At 37.1% G+C, this 18,168-nt stretch overlaps 1 protein-coding gene and 1 pseudogene across 9 annotated transcripts in view; one reads left to right on the forward strand and one right to left on the reverse strand.

Annotated features, from left to right (window-relative positions):
- Akap13 (A-kinase anchoring protein 13) overlaps window positions 1-18,168 on the reverse strand; it is a 358,212-nt gene that overhangs the window by 278,293 nt on the left and 61,751 nt on the right. The window contains exon 2 of one of the 9 annotated variants that reach the window (XM_047540452.1): window positions 12,976-13,083. The exons of the other annotated variants lie outside the window; for them this stretch is intronic. The gene's annotated coding sequence lies outside the window, so the exon portion shown is untranslated. The remainder of the gene's footprint in view (window positions 1-12,975; window positions 13,084-18,168) is intronic. 9 annotated transcript variants of the gene reach the window in all.
- LOC124977137 (ran guanine nucleotide release factor-like) lies at window positions 751-1,312 on the forward strand (annotated as a pseudogene).

Genomic DNA, 18,168 nt, shown 5'->3' on the forward strand with positions numbered 1-18,168 from the left:
TTTCAAGTGTGGAGAATGATTTTCTGATTGAAAAACAAAGACAAAGGCTTCACTGTCACAGAAAACCATTGATTGGGTATTTAAAACATTTACCAAAGCAAAGTCATTATATGTTCAGTTGTGTTTTTGTATAATCCATCAAACACAAAATGCTGCTCTACCTGAGATGTTCCCCAAGTCTCACTAGGGAGTTTGTGGGAAAGAGAAAGGAAGTGGAAAGAGCACTAGAACTCTCTTGCTCACTGCCATCTTCTCAGAGAAGATGCACCTTGCCTTTAACAGCTAAAAACTGTTACTTCCTCAAAATTAACAGCTGAATCCCTTAATTGTCTATCATTAAATGAATTCTCACAAAAATATTATGAAGAACTTTACAGAAGATTTGCAATATTGTATAATACATTCCTGAATATTAAGAATAGCATGTACAATTTCAGAATGATAAACACCCTGAATGTGAATATACGCAGATCTTCGGGGCACTCTTTCCTTCCAGCATGCCCAAAGAAATCTAAAGTAAAAACCAACTTTAAGAAATGTAGCAGTAACCAACTTTTTTAGTGGAAAATTGTTAAGTATAGTTCAGACTCAAATAACAAATACTGATGAAAAAAAAAAATTGGCAAGCTAAGAAACTAAGTAAGCCGGGAGGAGGCAGTGGCAGCTGCAAAAGCCAGGGAGATGGTGACATGTGTCCCCATACGAGTTTCTTTTAAATCTCTCTAGAGCTCATGCCCTCCTTCCAGGCCCATGAAGTCCTCAAGAAACTACCCATTGTTCGGGGGCACCTTCTCCTCCATACTCCCCCCGGGGCCCATTGATGTAAGTAACCTCCGATGGGTCCCAGACCACCAAGAAGTTTTCTGCCATCCAATGACAGACCAGAGCCTGATCATGGAACTTCTGGAGCTCCAGGCCCACGTGCAGGGTGAAGCGGCTGCACGGTACCACTTTGAGGATGTTCGCGGGGAGCAGGGGGCTAAGGCTGTGCAAGTGGAGCCTGTGCAGTCCCTCAGTTTGGAGAACCTGGCCCTGAGGGGCTACTGTCAAGAAGCCTGGGTCCTCTATAGCAAGCAGCAGGTAGCTAAGGAAAACCAGCAGGTAGCAAAGGATGTGACACTGAACCAGGCCTTGCTGAGACTGCCCCAGTACCAGACTGATCTCTTGCTCACCTCCCATCAGCACTCCCACACACAACAGCTCATCTCTTGGACCTGGAAATCTGTCACCTCCGCCATGGAGCCTGGGTGACTTTGAACAGCTGGTGACCAGTCTGACACTTCATGATCCCAGTATCTTTGGTCCCCAGTAAAAATGCTAAAGCACTGCATGATGCTACTGAAGACTTAGAGACCCAGTTGGGGGGGGGGGGGGGGGGTGCAGGGCAGAGGTTGAATACCTGGGTTTTTTCTTCTTTCTTCCCTGTGCATAAACACAAGACACACCTTCTCTGCAGAAATAAACTTGCTTTATAACCAAAAAAAAAAAAAAAAAAAAAAAAAAATTGGCAAGCTTGAGAAAGTGCTCAATGTATTATATATTCATTTAATTTAAAATTAACTCACTGTGCTCTCTGGCCTTTTAATCAGCTTTCCTGGTCCTGTTCAGACTTGCCTGAGATACAGGATTCAAAGAACCTATAAATTTAGAACTAATGTGTCTTGAATAACTTAGGAAGTGTTTCTGCCATCACAGGCAGAAAAAATATCAATGAAACTGATATGGAAATTAACACTTTGGTAACCCACAAGGATTAGAGAAACCTATGGTTACAAACTAGTGACTTATCAGCCCTCTTATGCTTCATGATTTACCAAGGAAAACTTAGGGTACTCTGTAAGGACCACAACATCAACTATCTGAGGGGCTTCCCACTGCATCTAGATAAGAAGTGAGAGATGAGAGAACTCAGAGGCTCTAATGAAGGGCTGATGCCATCTGAACTGTTTGAATTATGTGTTTATCCAAATGTATTTCAAAGCCATAACCCATAACAAGTTACTCTGATACAAGGATTAAAGAGGGATGACAAAGTGTCTGTCCTCCCACACCAGTCAAAGAGCCAGGTCATTGTATTCTGGCAATACAGGCTGCCCCAAAGAATATATCTGTCAAAAGTAATCAAAGTAATGACCAGAAGGCTCTAGAAACAGATTGGTAAACTCAGATGGCATTTAGGATTCTTCAATGATGATACACAAAGGGAAAGAGAACTAACTTTCATTAGACTTTATATTTGATATATTCTTTCCCCTAAAAATATATCATTTTTCTCATTTCACTGGTGGGGGCAAAAAAGAGTCTTTCAAAAATTAAACATATTTAGCACCGGGAGTAAAAAGTAAATGAGAGAGCCTAAATTCAAACACTGTGCTATCAACACGTTTTTTCCTCCACATCGCCAGTTCTGATCAAGCCTTTCCAATAAGAAAGCTAATGAAATGTACTCTGTCCATACAATGATTTCAAGACAATGTTATGAGAAAACCCTACAATTTCTTTCTTACCTAGAAACCAATGAACGACATAGGGCAAATTCACAAGTACAAAAGGGTCGTTTTCATGTTACAACCAATACATGAGAAATACAGACAATAAAGCCTAGCATTTGAAAGACTAAGAAGACATATCAAAATTAAAACACAATATGATGTGGGGGCTGAGGTTGTGGCAAGCTGGTAGAGAACTTGCCTAGCATGTATGAGGCACTGGGTTTGATCCTCAGCACCACACAAAAATACATACATACATACATACATATATACATAAAAGTATTGTGTAACATCTACAACAACAACCAAACAAAATTATATATATATATATATATATATATATATAAAATAAAAAAGACTATGTGATGTGGTGTTAAATAAGATCACCAAATTCATCACTCAGCAGTAAAATCAGATAGTTTTGAAGAATCATAAATGTGAGGGATGTGAAATAAACAGAAGCATAATAATTGCTTTTATTCTTTCAAAATATTTTACTTTAAAATGTTGAAAATAACAAAATTTCACAGTTCAGTGTCATATAAAAGTGACAAAATCACTTTATGACAAAACAAGACTCATCCAATTTTAATGCAACTGTCTCAATTATATAAATTGATGCTGTCCCCCTAACACCCACACATAAATCTCTTACAGTGCTTTAGAGAAGCAAAGGTTGTGGGTACAATTCTTCCGGCACTTTGATATAAACTACTGTCAGTCTTTTCTTCATAGGATACGGTGAAGACACCACCATCAGAATGTACCAAAGTAGGGCATGTGACGCTTACAAAGATAAACAATAGCACAGTTTTAGAATTTTTGAAATTCATGAAAGGAGTATGCAGAAACTCAATCACCACACAGGACCTCGTAGAAACTCAGGCACAAAGTGATATGGCAGTGTAACTGATTTGGAGAGAAAAGGAGAAAGAAAGCACCTCCACCAAACAATGTGCCTGAGCAAATGAAAGCAAAATCTCAGAAGTCACAAAGGAAGGCTACACCTAAATTAAAATTGGTGTCCATGATAACAGTCAGCAATCACTGTAAAAGGAGAGGCGGCAAGTATTTTAGGCTTTAGAGGTTGTCTTTGTTACAATATATAAAAAAGTGAATACAGATGCAATCCAATAAAACTTTATTTACAAAAAGAGGCAACATGCTGGATTCTGTCAGCCTTTGACAGTATGCCAACCCTTAGTCAAAAACTAACAAAATACCTCTTAATAAACTCAAGAAGGAATATGTCCAAATTCAACAACTTAATATGTCTCAAAGATGCTGTGAGCTAAAAAACACACCTCAATACAAGAAAATTACAGGGTGCTGCAAAACAGTCTCTAGACAAGAATCAGATTAATCCAGATTTGTGGTGTGACTCTGAGCAAGTCACTTAACTTGTCTGAAACCCAGCTCCTTATTTACAGAAAGAGCCTAATTATTCCTGCTTACACTACAGTGTTGGTGGAAGAATAAAAAACATAATTCAGATTCAGCACTTAAGCACACTGTCAAGCACAGAGAAGCCACAACTTCTTTCTCTTGCAGTTTCTGGGTGTCAACAGAGATAAACCATGTAAGACATCTAAAAACCATAAAAGGCTAAATGCAAGCTTTCAGGTACCCAGGGATGTCTTTCTGACATGTTGGTGGATAAATTACAATTCTAAATTAACAACACAACCACAAAAAAGAATGTGGAGTAACAAATACTGAATTTTTAAATGTATGTACCTCTAGGCAGTGCAGGGAATTATCATTCCTAAATTTTCTGTTTCTTAACCATGACTATTCAAACAATGAACAGATATTACTTTTGCAAATCAGTAAGAAAACATACACAGTGCATCTGTTTTAAGTTCCCTGTCATTCAACATACCACAATTAATACTGATATGACTAAAAAGACATAGGTTCCTAAAAGGGCAAAACCGAAACCAAATAGACTATAGAATTATTTTACAGGTTCTTCACCTCAATGAAATATCTCTTAAAAGCTGGGCAGGGGAGGCCAACATCATATTAGGTAATTAAACTATAAACTTTCTAGTACCTGTTAGCTTGGTGATAGCTCAGTTGTTAAGGACCAGCTATCCCAGTTTGACAAACATCAATTCAACTGACATGGTTATTATCATTCACAACAGGGAAGCTTCCAAATCCACAAAAAACTGTGCAAACCACCACATACACACACACACACTCTCACCCCAGCCCCAACAGAAAGGATAAAGCTGTTTGGGTCTCATTCAAGTGCAAACAGAAGATTTTTACCTTCTGAGGTTTTCCATAGCAGACTATGCTTCAAATGAATTTCCCTGGCCAGGAAACTTGCTAAGACTGGGTTACACAGTCAATTCTTTGAAACCCACAAAAATTACAGTGAGGGTTAACATGGAAATTACAATACATGCTCTAGATTCTTGTAAAAGAGTCAATTTTCAGTTCTTCCTTGAGGAAAATAACAAGATCCAAAGAGACTTTCCTCCATTCCTAAGCAATAGGCGCTGGAGGCTAACAAACATGTTATGTACTGGTTGGGGAAGTTAAGGAGGCTCGCAGTGGGAGAGGGTCATTCTGAACAAAAGAGAAAGAAGCAGGGTACATACAGTAAATAGACTTTTCCTGTTGAAGATGCCAAGTTCTGAATAAAAAATATAAAATACCATGTGTACCAAATACATTTCCTGAATGAGGTACTGAAGAAGTCTGACAGCACTCATGAATCTCTTCTTCTGCTACAGCTACACTAATTAATAATTTTGTAGTTAGCCTTAAACAGTGATTCTTAAACCTTAATGTACTTGAGTATCAGTTGAAGGCCTTGTTAAATAATGCAGATTCTTGCCACCAACGTCATAGAGACCAGATCAGACTAGATCTGGTGACGTTTTCTGCTCTGGCCTATGCTTTGGTAAACAATGATATCAAGGCCCAAAACATGTGTCTGATTTTCATTTGGCAGATAGTTTTGCTCTGCCCAACTATCCCATGACACAAAACTTATTACCACCCTCATCACAAATGGGGGCATCCAAGGCAGGTATGGAGGACAGAAAGGAAGTAAAGAGTCCAACAGAGTAATAATAATCAAAAGGAAAACTAATGAACATGGCAAATTAAAACAAAAATCAAAACAGCAACAAAAACACTAACACCTACATTAAATTGTCTCACTTATTCTTTAATCAGTGCTAGATTATCCAAAAGGCAGAATGATCTTGAATTTAGGACAAACACACTTACATACATATAAAGTAATTATTGTGAAATTTTAAAAGTTAAAATTCTTTCAATATAAAAATAAAGAAAATTAAATTTTAAAAAAATCAAAACTCTGACTTTCTTATCTTATATCTACCTTAGAGTTTACTTTGAAATTCATATGAATGAATGTACCATAGTGTTTGCAGTGTTATTGTCTCCTTTGCTTATGCTTATAAAACTCAATGTCTAGCACATAAAGACTCAATAATGGTACATAATTTTCTCATTTTTCTGAGCCTCCAGAAACTAGTTACGTAGTTTCAGAGAGAAATCATCTATGGTTCCTGCTGATTTAATAAGGGACTTATAAATGTAAACAGATTTAAATTAAGAATATGATGAGAACAATAATAAAAATGCTATACTGATCTGTAAGGAGCAATAAATTCTCTAGCAGGTGGGGGCCCAGACAGATTACTGGAGGAGGCAAACTATGAGGCAAGTTTCACTAAGTGGACATAGGAGGAGCACAGAGTCAAAACAACGGTAAGCACAAGACATGACAGCACAATGAGTTCTTGAGAATACAGACAAACAAAAAGAGCAAGCAGAAGATGACAGGGATGGAGTCAAGAGAAGCACTTATGTCAATGTACATACCTCAAAGCTGCATGGCCTTAGAAACCAAAGGAGAGGGAAGAAAATAAAAACACCACCATGACATGGCTCTACAATAAAGAAATCATAGCTATTTAAGAGCAATGGCATCAATAAATTTCTGCCCTTCCCCCACCATCATCACCACACTTATTAAGCTCAGATCAAATTTCTGTTATTTACAATTGCAGGTTGGAAGATTCATAAAAAGTAGCTTGGAAGATGTTTGTAATCACATAACCTAAACTCAAGCCCAGACACAGCCCAGAATCTGTTGTGGGTCACAACCAAGCCAGATCCCCACCATGGTGCCCCTGAGGTACAGCAAGCCAACAGCTGGCTTCCTGAGGAATCTGCAGAGGCATTAGAGTCCTCATCCCAATCCTTAACTAAATCCCATCAGTCACAAAACAGTATAATCAAAAGGGGTCTCAGCAGCAGTCCAGATCATCTTTCTTCCCCAGGGAAGAATCACTGCCAGCTTACATGCCTCTGCTTGTAGACTTGGGTGCCAGAGCCTTATCACCCTGAGAAAATCTCTTCAAGCTCCACTGGCACCTCTGACTCAACCTTCCCCAAACATTTTTTTTTTTTTTTTTTTTTTTTTTTTCTGTAGCACCCTCTCTGCCTACACTGGAGTAAGCAATCTTTTAAAGGAGTTCTTCTGAGGTACCAAACCTTCTCTTTAGGGAGTTTTATGGCATGGTAGACCTGCCATGATTCAATAAAGGAAAAGTTTAAAACTAAAATGTAATTGGCTTGGGGGGACATACCTGATCCATCTGAAGTTTTCCCAGAACTTCCAGCAGCTGGAGCACTGCATAAGCTTAAATACTGCAACCACAGACACACATGGCCAGCACAGCAACTAAGCTTACTACATTTCCTCTATCAAAAAGACTAAATAAATTTATTCTACACCAACCACCAATAAGCCACTTTGATGAAGATATTAAAAGAAGAAAAAAACTGCAAAGTCCTTATCTAGATTGGAAACAACGTTCTATTGTTTAAGAATTTTTTAAACAAGTCCTGAAAGAAGAATATAAGGATGAAAATGAGACTACCAATACAATTCAGATATGGTGACAAACAGACTTGGATTTGAATTGTAACTCTGATACTGGTACTTACTGGCTATTGTTATCTTGGACAAGAGGTTTAATTGCCAAGCTTTATTTTCCTCATCTCTTAAGATGGGAATAAGAATAAAAGATACGTGTAAGATGTTTAACAGAGTCGTAGGCAATAAAATAATAAGATTAAGTTCCTGTTCCTCATACCTGTTTCATGTGATCTATATGAAAACCATTTTAGCACTAACCTCAAACCACAATCAACTCCCACATTTTTCAGGCCCTCCTAATCACTTGTGCTGGTCCTTAATTCTAAATAAAAGGTATTGCTGAGGGAAATAAGAGACCCCAACATAACTAGTGCTCTATTAAATATGCTTTTTATCACTGCTGAGCTCTCAGAAGCCACCCACACTCTTCTCACTACCCCTCTTGTACCTCTGAATTATGTTCAAAGTCCCCCCCGCCAGTATGTGTGGTCTTCTTTGCGTTCTTCTTTCCTTCACCCCACACCTTCTATCCAGGCTCTGTACATACCATCTGTGAGCATCATGCTCTCAGTCCAGTTCTCACATCTTTGCACATGTGAATGCCTCCCACCCTGGGTGATTTTGATTATAGGATTACTGCTGATAATTTAACCCACACTATCAGCAGTGACATACTATCTGGTATTTTTTTCTTTGCACCAATACCACCAATGTCACAACATCTGGCATAGTACTGAGCCCCCCAAAAAATACTAAAGGAAAACATGTTTGGTATGAACATCAGAGAGAGAGAAATTAATTAGAATTCCTGCACCATAATTTACGGAAAGGGATCCACAGATGTAAGTACAAAACTCAACCTATCAAAATCAAAATATCTAAGGTTAGTCTAGTCCCAAAAGGTTCATCTAGTAGCTCATTAAAAGACAGTACGTATTCTGCCAAGTGTTAAGGAATCCCAGCCTTAAGCAATTTGTTTAATCTGCCAGAGAGGTAACAGGGAGCAGATTCAGGCGATTTAGCATTATCTAGCTGGACAACCTCAAAGCAAAGAGGAGGGCAAAGGGTTACTTAATACTAAACTTAGGTTCTCACATGATGGTTGGTACCTCTGGGAAGAGGAACATGCACATGTTATTTCAATTCTCCTCTGGTGCTAACACAGGCCTGTGGTTTCCTGCAAAAATGGTTTCTGGTGTTTTGCAAAGATCTATACAGAGAAGAAAACTCCCAGTGGCCATTCCACAGGTGAGAATTTTGCTGCCAGCTGTATCCTGTTACCCAAAGGAAACGGAACTACAAGCCGCCTGGAGGTTCAGACAAGGGAGAGCAAGACCATAAATTCAATAAGTGCTGACACTCTTCTCCCTATGGTAATAAGAATAAACTTTAAATTTAGAAAAATTCATACACAGCTGGGCTCTATGTAAATTAACTTCTGCAGGGGTTAAAATAGATATCCGGTAAAAAGACTGCCAAATTCAAGCCTTTATACTTCCTCCATTCTCTATCATCCAAAAACCAAGCAGCCCAATTGGGCTAAACCAATTATAAACCACCTGGAAAGACTAATTATAGGCAAGTGGGCTCACATACAAATGCGACAGACATTACTGAGTTTGATGACTGTACCTGGACAAATCCCAGGACCTGTGGTGGCTATTCTATTAGAAATGATTTCACAGGGACAGCCCAACTTCTTGAACACATTATATGACAAAAGTAATATCAAATGAATTCCACAACTGGCTTGCAGAAGAGGTCAGAAACAAGATGCTGCAAGTGATCAATGTTAGCCTTTAAATTATGAAAATGGTTCTCATGTCTTAAAGATAAATACTGCCTTTAATGTTAAATAAGTCTTTAACATTTTGAGAACACTATGTTGAAAAACAAGAGAAGTGGCAGTTTTGAGGAGGGACCATCTCAAAATTGGAAAGTTTCAATAAAAACTTCAAATAAAAGAAAATTACAAATGTCCTAATTAGGTGAAGATGCTACAGGGACAAAGAAAACTCCAATGCTTTCAGTAGTCCCCTACTGAAGTTATTTTTTAAATATCATGTTATTAATTGCGTGAATGAGAAATTTTACTTCTAATGGGAAATTTCTATTCATACAATATCCTTAACCTGAGTAAATCCCTTGGAGAGTTATTCTGGTTCTTTATAACATACACTGAACACACACAAAAAAATTTTTAATGATGAATTTAGCTGGGCACAGTGGCACATGCCTATAATCCCAGTGGCTTGGGAGGCTGAGGATAGAAAGATCACAAGTTCCAGTCCAGCCTCAGCACCTAAGCTAGGCCCCAAGCAACTTAGTGAGACCCAGTCTCAGAAAAACAAAAAGGACAGGCAATGTTGCTCAGTGGTAAAGTGCTCCTGGGCTAAATCTCCAACAACAACAATAAAAAAAAAAAAAAGGAAAAAGAGAAAGAAAACTTATTTTAGTTGGAAACAAACTAGGATCAGCAACCTAAATGCACATGAAAATCATCATTCCCCACTTCTAAAACTCAAGATGCCATCTCAGTATAGAACTTATGATAACATTAATATTTTTTATAGAAAATTTAGGGATGGGGATGTAGCTCAGTTGGTACAGTGCTTGCCTCAAATGCACAAGGCCCTGAGTTCAGTCCCCAGCACCATACACACACACACACACACACACACACACAAAGAGAAACAAAAATTTAACTACTTAAATACAAAAAATTATGAGCATTCTGAAATAACAAGTGGGTTTTTTTTCTTAATATTGTTATTTTTCTTAATATTTGTTGCATTTTGTTTAAAATTTTTTGTAGTTGTAGAGCATGACTTTGTGTGTGTGTGTGTGTGTGTGTGTGTGTGTGTGTGTGTGTGGTGGGAGTTACTGGGAATTGAAACCACGGGCACTTAACCACTGAGCCACATCTCCAGTCCTTTTTTACATTTTATTTGGAGAAAGGGTCTCACTGAATTGCATAGGGCCTCAGCTGAAGCTCACTTTTAATTTGCAATCCTCCTGCCTCAGCCTCCTGAGTCACTGGGATAACAGGCATGCACCACTGCCTAGCCCTTTATTTTGGTTATTATTTTGTGGTGCTGGGGATTGAACCCAGTGCCTCACACATGCTAGGCAAGCACTCTGCCACTGAGCTACACCCCAGCCCCACAGAAGTGCTTCTCAACCTTTCATTACATCTGAAAAAGGTATCCCTCACAAGATCTCTCCTCCAAGTAACATATAGGGGAGTACTAAATGAAACTGAGTCTATATTCGTAACAGTCCACAGAAGAGGAGGAAGAAGTATCTATGTATTTTTTGTTTGTTTGTTTGTTTGTTTGTTTGTTTTGGGACTGGGGACTGAACTCAGAGGTACTTTGCCACCAAACCACATCCTCAGCCCTTTTTATTTTTTATATTACTGAGGCTGGCCTTGAACTTGTGATCCTCCCACCTCAGTCTCCTGAGTCACTGGGATTACAGACATGCGCCACCACAGCCATGCCTATGCATTTTTAACATGGTAATTTAAAGGACTGAGGCTAATTCTGTTTGGATATTAATAAAGAAAATTCACTTTCAATGCAGACATACTGGTTCATAAAACTAACCTTAACAATGCTAAGAAAAAGAAGTGGTAAGATCAGATCTCTGAGTTCAAAGTCATTTTCTAGGTTAAAAAAGCAAAGCATGTTTTGCAAATTCTCATAACTTCATTAATTCACAGAGAATTATTTTTAAATGATTTAAGGCATCAAATTATTAAAATTTTTCATCAATTATTAAAGTTATGATGTTAAACTTGGACAGTATTACAGTGCTAAATTTAGTAATAACAGAGTTAAGAGAAATTTCAGTACTTATTCCTGATTTTCATATTTTCTGAACTCCTCTGAGAAGAAACTCTTAAAGGACTAGACATGTTAACAATTTACCATCCAATGCATGAATGGAAAATTTATCTCTCCACTGAACTAAAATAAAAAAGCTGTCATAAAAAATGCAAACCTAGTTCTTTAAAATATTTTAGCATTTCTAGCAATGTGTGGAGATAGATGGTCCTTATACAATAGAAATATAAAAATCATAAGTTGTTATTCTAATAAGGAAGTAAACAGGCCATATTACTAGCACATGAAACTACGAATATTTAATATATGTGGAAAATACACAAAAATACAGCTAGAGAAACAGCCAGGCATCTACTACATAATACCCTTTCCTTTAAAAAAAAATTCAAAATTAAAACATAACTGTTATTCCATAAAATCAATATTATAATCGTGTTAATTACTGGTCCCAAGTGATAGCAATTTGATCATAATGCGCACACAAGGAGCACAACTGGCTACTTCGCCCGAAAAACTTTCCAATCAAAAAGTAAATTAATTTAGGAAAAAAAAGAGTAGAGATTTTAGAACATATTGTCCTAAATGTAAAACCAATGTTTTGCAGGTTTCTCTAACTGGGTCCAAAGATTTGAGAGAGAGAAGTAGATACCTTATGTATGTGTTCAAAGAGCCCAGGCCATCGGCAAAGCAGCTCAGTATGGAAGGAGTAAAGAAGATATAAAGAATGCAAACCAGCATACTATAGTGATGCAGCCACATCATTATTTACAGCACCTCAACTCACAATAGCTAAACTATGGAATGTAGGTGTCCTTCAATAGATGAATGGATGAAGAAAATGTGGTATATATACATAATGGAATATTACTCAGCCTTAAAGAAGAATGAAATTATGGCATTTGCTGGTATATCATGCTAAGTGAAATAAGCCAATCCCCAAAAAACCAAAGGCCGAGTGTTTTCTCTGATATGTGGATGCTAATTCATAATGGGGGGTGCTAGGGAAGAACAGAGTTATTTTGGATTAGGCAGAGGGGAGTGAAGGGAGGGGAGAGTTTATGGGGTGAGGAAGGATAGTAAAGTGAATCAGACATTATTACCCTATGTACATACATGATTATACTACCAGTATGAGTCTACATCATGTACAAGCAGAAGAATGAGAAATTATACTCCATTTATGTATGATGTATCAAAGTGCATTCTACTGTCATGTATAATTCGAACAAATAAAATTTTTTAAAAGAATGCAAACACAAGGCATTTGAAACACAACAAAGGGAAATAATTCAACAATTATTTGAATGCATACTCTAGACAGAGAGTGTAGATAGGACTAACTATAAATAGTTCAAATAAACTCTGCAGAGAGTGCTGTGAGGCCTTGGCTTTCTGATTTTCCACATAAATAGGCCCCACGAACAGCTCCCCACTGCAGCAAACAGTTGGTTCTGTACTAGATTAGTCATGGTCAGCTGCAGACAGAATTCAGACGGATCTAAAAGTCCAAAGTAACTTAGGCTGCTCCAAAAACCTGGACATATCCAAAACACAGAATAAACAAAACATCTCATGCCATGTAAAGAACTGATAGACTGCTTTGGTCATGAGAGGACTATGGGAAAGGAAGAAGCTGAAGCACTACCCTGTGCTAACTGAAGGCTCTCTTCCTCTGTACTAAACAGGGTTAATGATTACTTGCCTCAGAAAGCCTGCTGTAGGTCAAGTGAGATGCCGTTTGTGCAGTTTAGTACAGTGGTGACCCAGAGAAGGTATTCCGTAGACTGTCTTTCACTGACACCAAGCAAACCTGACATGGGATAACCAACAAGAAGAAAATGGTCATGGTAAATAAATTAAATACTTACTTCTTACTGGTGTAACAGCAGAATCTTTTAAGAAAGACAGCCTGCTCAACCACTAGTTTTGAGAGCTCAAAGTTAGAACCACAGTAAAACTAATTCTGTCTTTAGGCAATTTAAGAAGAAAAAAGTTTTTTTAACTATCAAAGTTAGGAGCAGTTGTCTTTGTGGCTGGCTCTTCATCAGCAGGAAGTTGCAGTGGTTACAAACCCCAAGTCAGCAGATTTTCAGTCCCTACCCAATGAAGTAAAAGCTCACAAGACAAATTTTTTTTCAGTTTAAAACTTTTATTCCTGATTTCCCCTTTCCTTCTCTCTGTTCTATTATTCCCCAAATGTAGGCAGAAACACTTTCTAAACCAAAAGCATCAAGTACCCACCACAGGAAGAACCTAACCAAAGAAGAAAGGTGAAGACTGCTGGTTCTATTCCACATTGTCCTTACCCTGTGACTTCTTCCTCCCCAACTTGACACATGACGCTTCTATGGAAGGACCCAGCATTTTCAAGTTCACATGTTTGTACAGAATTAGGAACATTGTAAATGTTTGGAGAACAGAATGAAAGGATTATCAACTAGCTCCAATTATACCAACTGATCTCATCCTCCTGTTACATGCTTCTTCCTGGCATCTGAAATCCATTTCTTAAACTCAACCAGAAGCATTTTTAAAAATATTCTTCCATCTCTCAAATATAACTCAAATACCTGGTGGTAAACACATGTGCTCACTGGCTTTTAGAATCCACACTCATCCAAAATGGATCTCATTGACAGATAAATTTCACTTCACCTCATTTCATTCAAATAGTCTTTCACTTGTTCTTCTAAAGAGTAAACAATTTAATTCTATAGTTCTAACAGTTTATATCTTACAGATTAGGAAGAAATACTGCATCATCATTATTGCTGGAACTTGTAAAGTCTACTTACTCTGTTCCAGGTACCATACTATTCCTGACATTAATCCATTTTACAAATGAAGAGATTAATGATTAAAACACTAACCCATGGGCTGGGTTGTAGCTCGGTGGTAGAGCAATTGCCTCACACATGTGAGGGTTTGATCCTCAGTACCACATGAAAATAAATGAATAAATAAAGATACTGTGTCCATCTACAACTAAAAAAATTAATTGTTAAAAAAAAAAAAAAAAAACAGCAAAAAGTTAACGCATGTGAGGTCACCCAGCTAGTAAACAGTGACAGCTAGAATGTGAACCCAGATCTGATGTCAAAATCCATGCTCTTAACCTATACGCTATTAATACACCATAACTACACATACAGAAACACTCAGCGCCACAGGTATACAAACAAAATGAGGCAAGGTGATTTTGGTGAGCTGGAAACTAAATATAGTAAGGATGAAAACAAAGAAATACAAGCCAAATACACATAAAATAGACACAAAAATCCTTCATAAAATATCACCAATTCATATCCAGGAATATAAAAAAATAATAATAATACAAAATGACCAAATGGAATTTATTCTAGGAATGCAATGATGATTTAACTTATGAAAAATGTATGGAATTCCCCTTATTGAAGAATTTAAAAGAAAAAGTATAGAACTGTATTATTGCAGAAAACACATTTATAAAACACCATCAATCCATGATAAAAACTCTCAGCACACTAGGAAGAGAAAATTTCTCAACCTGATAAAGAGAATCCATTAAAATCATACAAAAAGATAAAAATCTGAATGCTTAATATTAAGACAGGCAACTTAACCAGAATGTGAGTTCACACCCATGCTATTCAACAGTCCTGAGAGTTCTAACAAGTATAGTTAGGTATGAAAAAGAAATAAAAGGTATACAGACGGCATGGTGGAGTGAGAGAATTAATGCTGCCTCTTATCTGCAGATTATAGGAATCTACCAAAAAAGGCTAATAGAAAAGGTGATTTTAGCAAGATGGCAGAAACAGGAATACATTGTATTTCTTCTAGCTGCTACAACAAAAGAAAGTTGAATTTTCAAATATTTATAGTATCATCAAAAACACAAAATACTTAAGTATATATTTAATAAAATATGTGCAAGGTCTTTATACTGAAAATACAAAAGTTGCTTTTAAAAAACCTGAAGAAGATCTTAACAAATTTGCAAAAAGTAGAGGTGGGAAGAGGGCAAACTTCATAAAAGGGTGTTCTCTGATGAAAAAAGAAAAATCAATAAAGGCAAAACTACTTCCCCAAATATTAATTTACTTATGCTTTAAGTCAAACTGTAATATAAAATTCTACAAATCAGACCCATATCCTAAGCTCTTTACTAGTTCTGCTCTGTTTGGGTTTTATCACACAATAACAAAACTTCTCAAAGTGATACGAATGGAACTCATCTGAGAGAACCACGACATCTCTTCAATATCCTTGTATACTTTAAAATAACAATGCCACGTGGCCATGTTTTGTTTAACACGTGGTCATGTTTGTTTGGGAATACACCAGCTCTCTTGTGGTCCTGGAAATATCAGAAAGCACACTCACACAAAATTACATAAAATAGCCTGCTACACACCAAGGCTACACAGTACAGCCACTACTGTGTATGATTTCTCAATGTCCTCAACATTAAGCAGAACACAACTATACTGTTAAAATCCTATTGTGCTTATTCTTCCAACCTAAAAATCAGGTTGACTATCAGTTTTACCGAAAGTCACTTCAATTTCATAACCTCTTTCCAAGACTACCTCCTCCCATCTGCTACTAGAGATTAAAACAGTCCAAACTTGTTTTGCATAAAGACAACTACTAAATCTAGAAAAGTAGTCATAACAGAGTATGGTTTGCAAATCACAATACATTGCCCTAAGGGCTGAGATTCTGGCCAGCTTTAAAGCAACACTGGTTTTGAGAGAATACGTTTCAGCTAATCAAAACATGTACTGCAAACTGCCAATCGGGTTAAGAAGATTATAAGGCAGAGATAAGATTCTCAACTTCAGTTCCTTGTAGCCTTAGCAAGTCTCCAAGGAAAACCTCAAAACTTCCTTCATCCTGAAAACTACAAGCAATCTTTTCTAACATGCTCTCATCACACTCATTCACCTGAGAAAGCATGACAGAGCCACTTTAAATTCTTAATACTTCGTGAGAGAATAATCAAACAGGTCGCCATCTGAGTACAAATGAGCAAATCTAGGCTATTCCTATATCACATAAACCACACAAAACTACTTTAAATAACATTTATGGGGGGGCCAGAAGGTTAGTGCATATAGTTTCCAAAGTACAGAGATAGGTGACTCTAAACCATTATTTACTAGAAAGGTCTAGAATGTTCCATTCTGGGAACCCCACCAAAATAGACATGTATAAAATAAAAAAGGGACAAAGTGTTGGAATAGTAAAGAAAAATGAAAAGTGTGCTGTTAACAGTTGATAGAACTAGATAAGTTCTGAAATAAAGTGTAACCAAGAGTTTAGTTTCTCTTAATTTCTTACTTTCAAGATTCTATAGCTTATTAACCAAGCAAATGTTTTAAAAGTTTATTTCTGGTGTGTATTAGTCAGTTCTTCATCTCTGTGAACACAATAGCTGACACAAGTTGGAGGAGGAAAGGTTTGTTTTGGCTTTCAATTTCAGAGGATCCAGTCCATGGTCTGCTGGCTCCATTTCTCGAGATCTGTTGTGAGGCAAAACATGGAGGAAGGGCCTGACAGAGGAAAACTGCTTAACTCATGGCAACCAGATGGAGGGGGAAGCATGCAAACTCAAAAACACACTTAAGAGGAAGGGGTCTAAGAAAAGGCAAATCTTCCAGGGCAAGCCCCCAGTGACCTACTTCCTCCAATGAGGTCCCACATTCCAGCAGTCCATTTGGTTATCAGTGGATTAATCCACTGATGAGACCAGAGCCCTTATGATTCAATCATTTCCTCCAAGTTCCACCTCTGAACACATGAAACTGGAACACAACACTCCAGATCCAAACTATATAGAGGTGTTTCAAAAGCTTTTTTCAAGTTATCACTGTCACCAATTTAAAAAACTATGTCTACTATGATGAGTAAGATGCACTGGTAGACAATACGATGGAAAAAAAAGATAAGATGATAAATCCTTCAAAGGATCCAAAAATTACTAAAATCCAAATATTTGCCCTTCAGAGACCTCTGGTCTACTATAAAACAACATGCAAATTCTAAGCAGATATACACTAAAGTTATAAAGTAATAAATACCTGAAGATCATTACAAGTAAGTACAGGAAAAACTATACAGTTTCATCTTTCTGGTTTTAATTTAATCCATCTGTAAACTAGTGAAAGAAGAAAAAGGGATAGGGTAAGAAATGGAAAATTCCAAACTTTGCTCTTAGGGAGATCTTGACATAAATTTGTTTAAAAATCCTAACTATTGCATCATATTACATATAGTTATATAATCTTGAGCAATCCAATTATACTTCAGTCTGTCTTCTTTTCTATAAAGGTAGACACATAAGAATCTACCGGTTTAACGTGCCACTTTGAAATTAAGTCCTTAAAACTGAATAATTACACAAAAATATACAAAAGTAGAAATGACCTAGAACAACTAGCTATGATAAAACCAAAAAGAAATCAAATAAATATATGTTTACATGGAAGGCTTCTTATATGCAGATTCTTGGAAGCTTCAAAAATTCTTGAGAAGTGGGTACTCTCCCCCATTCTACAAGAAAAATGACACGACTCAAAGAACTTATTTAAATATTCCCTGTTCAAAAGTGGTAAACTCTGGAATCAATCTGACTCAAAAGCCTACTCTCTAGAATTCAGTCCTAATCTCTAGAATATTCCGTCTTTTCTACCTCCCAGAATCTATAACTAGATTTCTAAATTAACTGGATTTACAACCCTACTGATGCACACACATAGATGGGCACAGCACAAGAGAGAGGCAAGGTAAATGTATGAATATTTATGAAGAGGAACGTCACCAATCAAATCAAGTTGACAGAGGCAATCACTCCTGTATATCAGACTTCAACCCCTCAGTTGTTGGGTCACAGACACTATACGGAAAGGGG

The sequence above is a fragment of the Sciurus carolinensis genome, chromosome 2 (assembly GCF_902686445.1).
Source record: "Sciurus carolinensis chromosome 2, mSciCar1.2, whole genome shotgun sequence".
Lineage (NCBI taxonomy): Eukaryota > Metazoa > Chordata > Mammalia > Rodentia > Sciuridae > Sciurus > Sciurus carolinensis.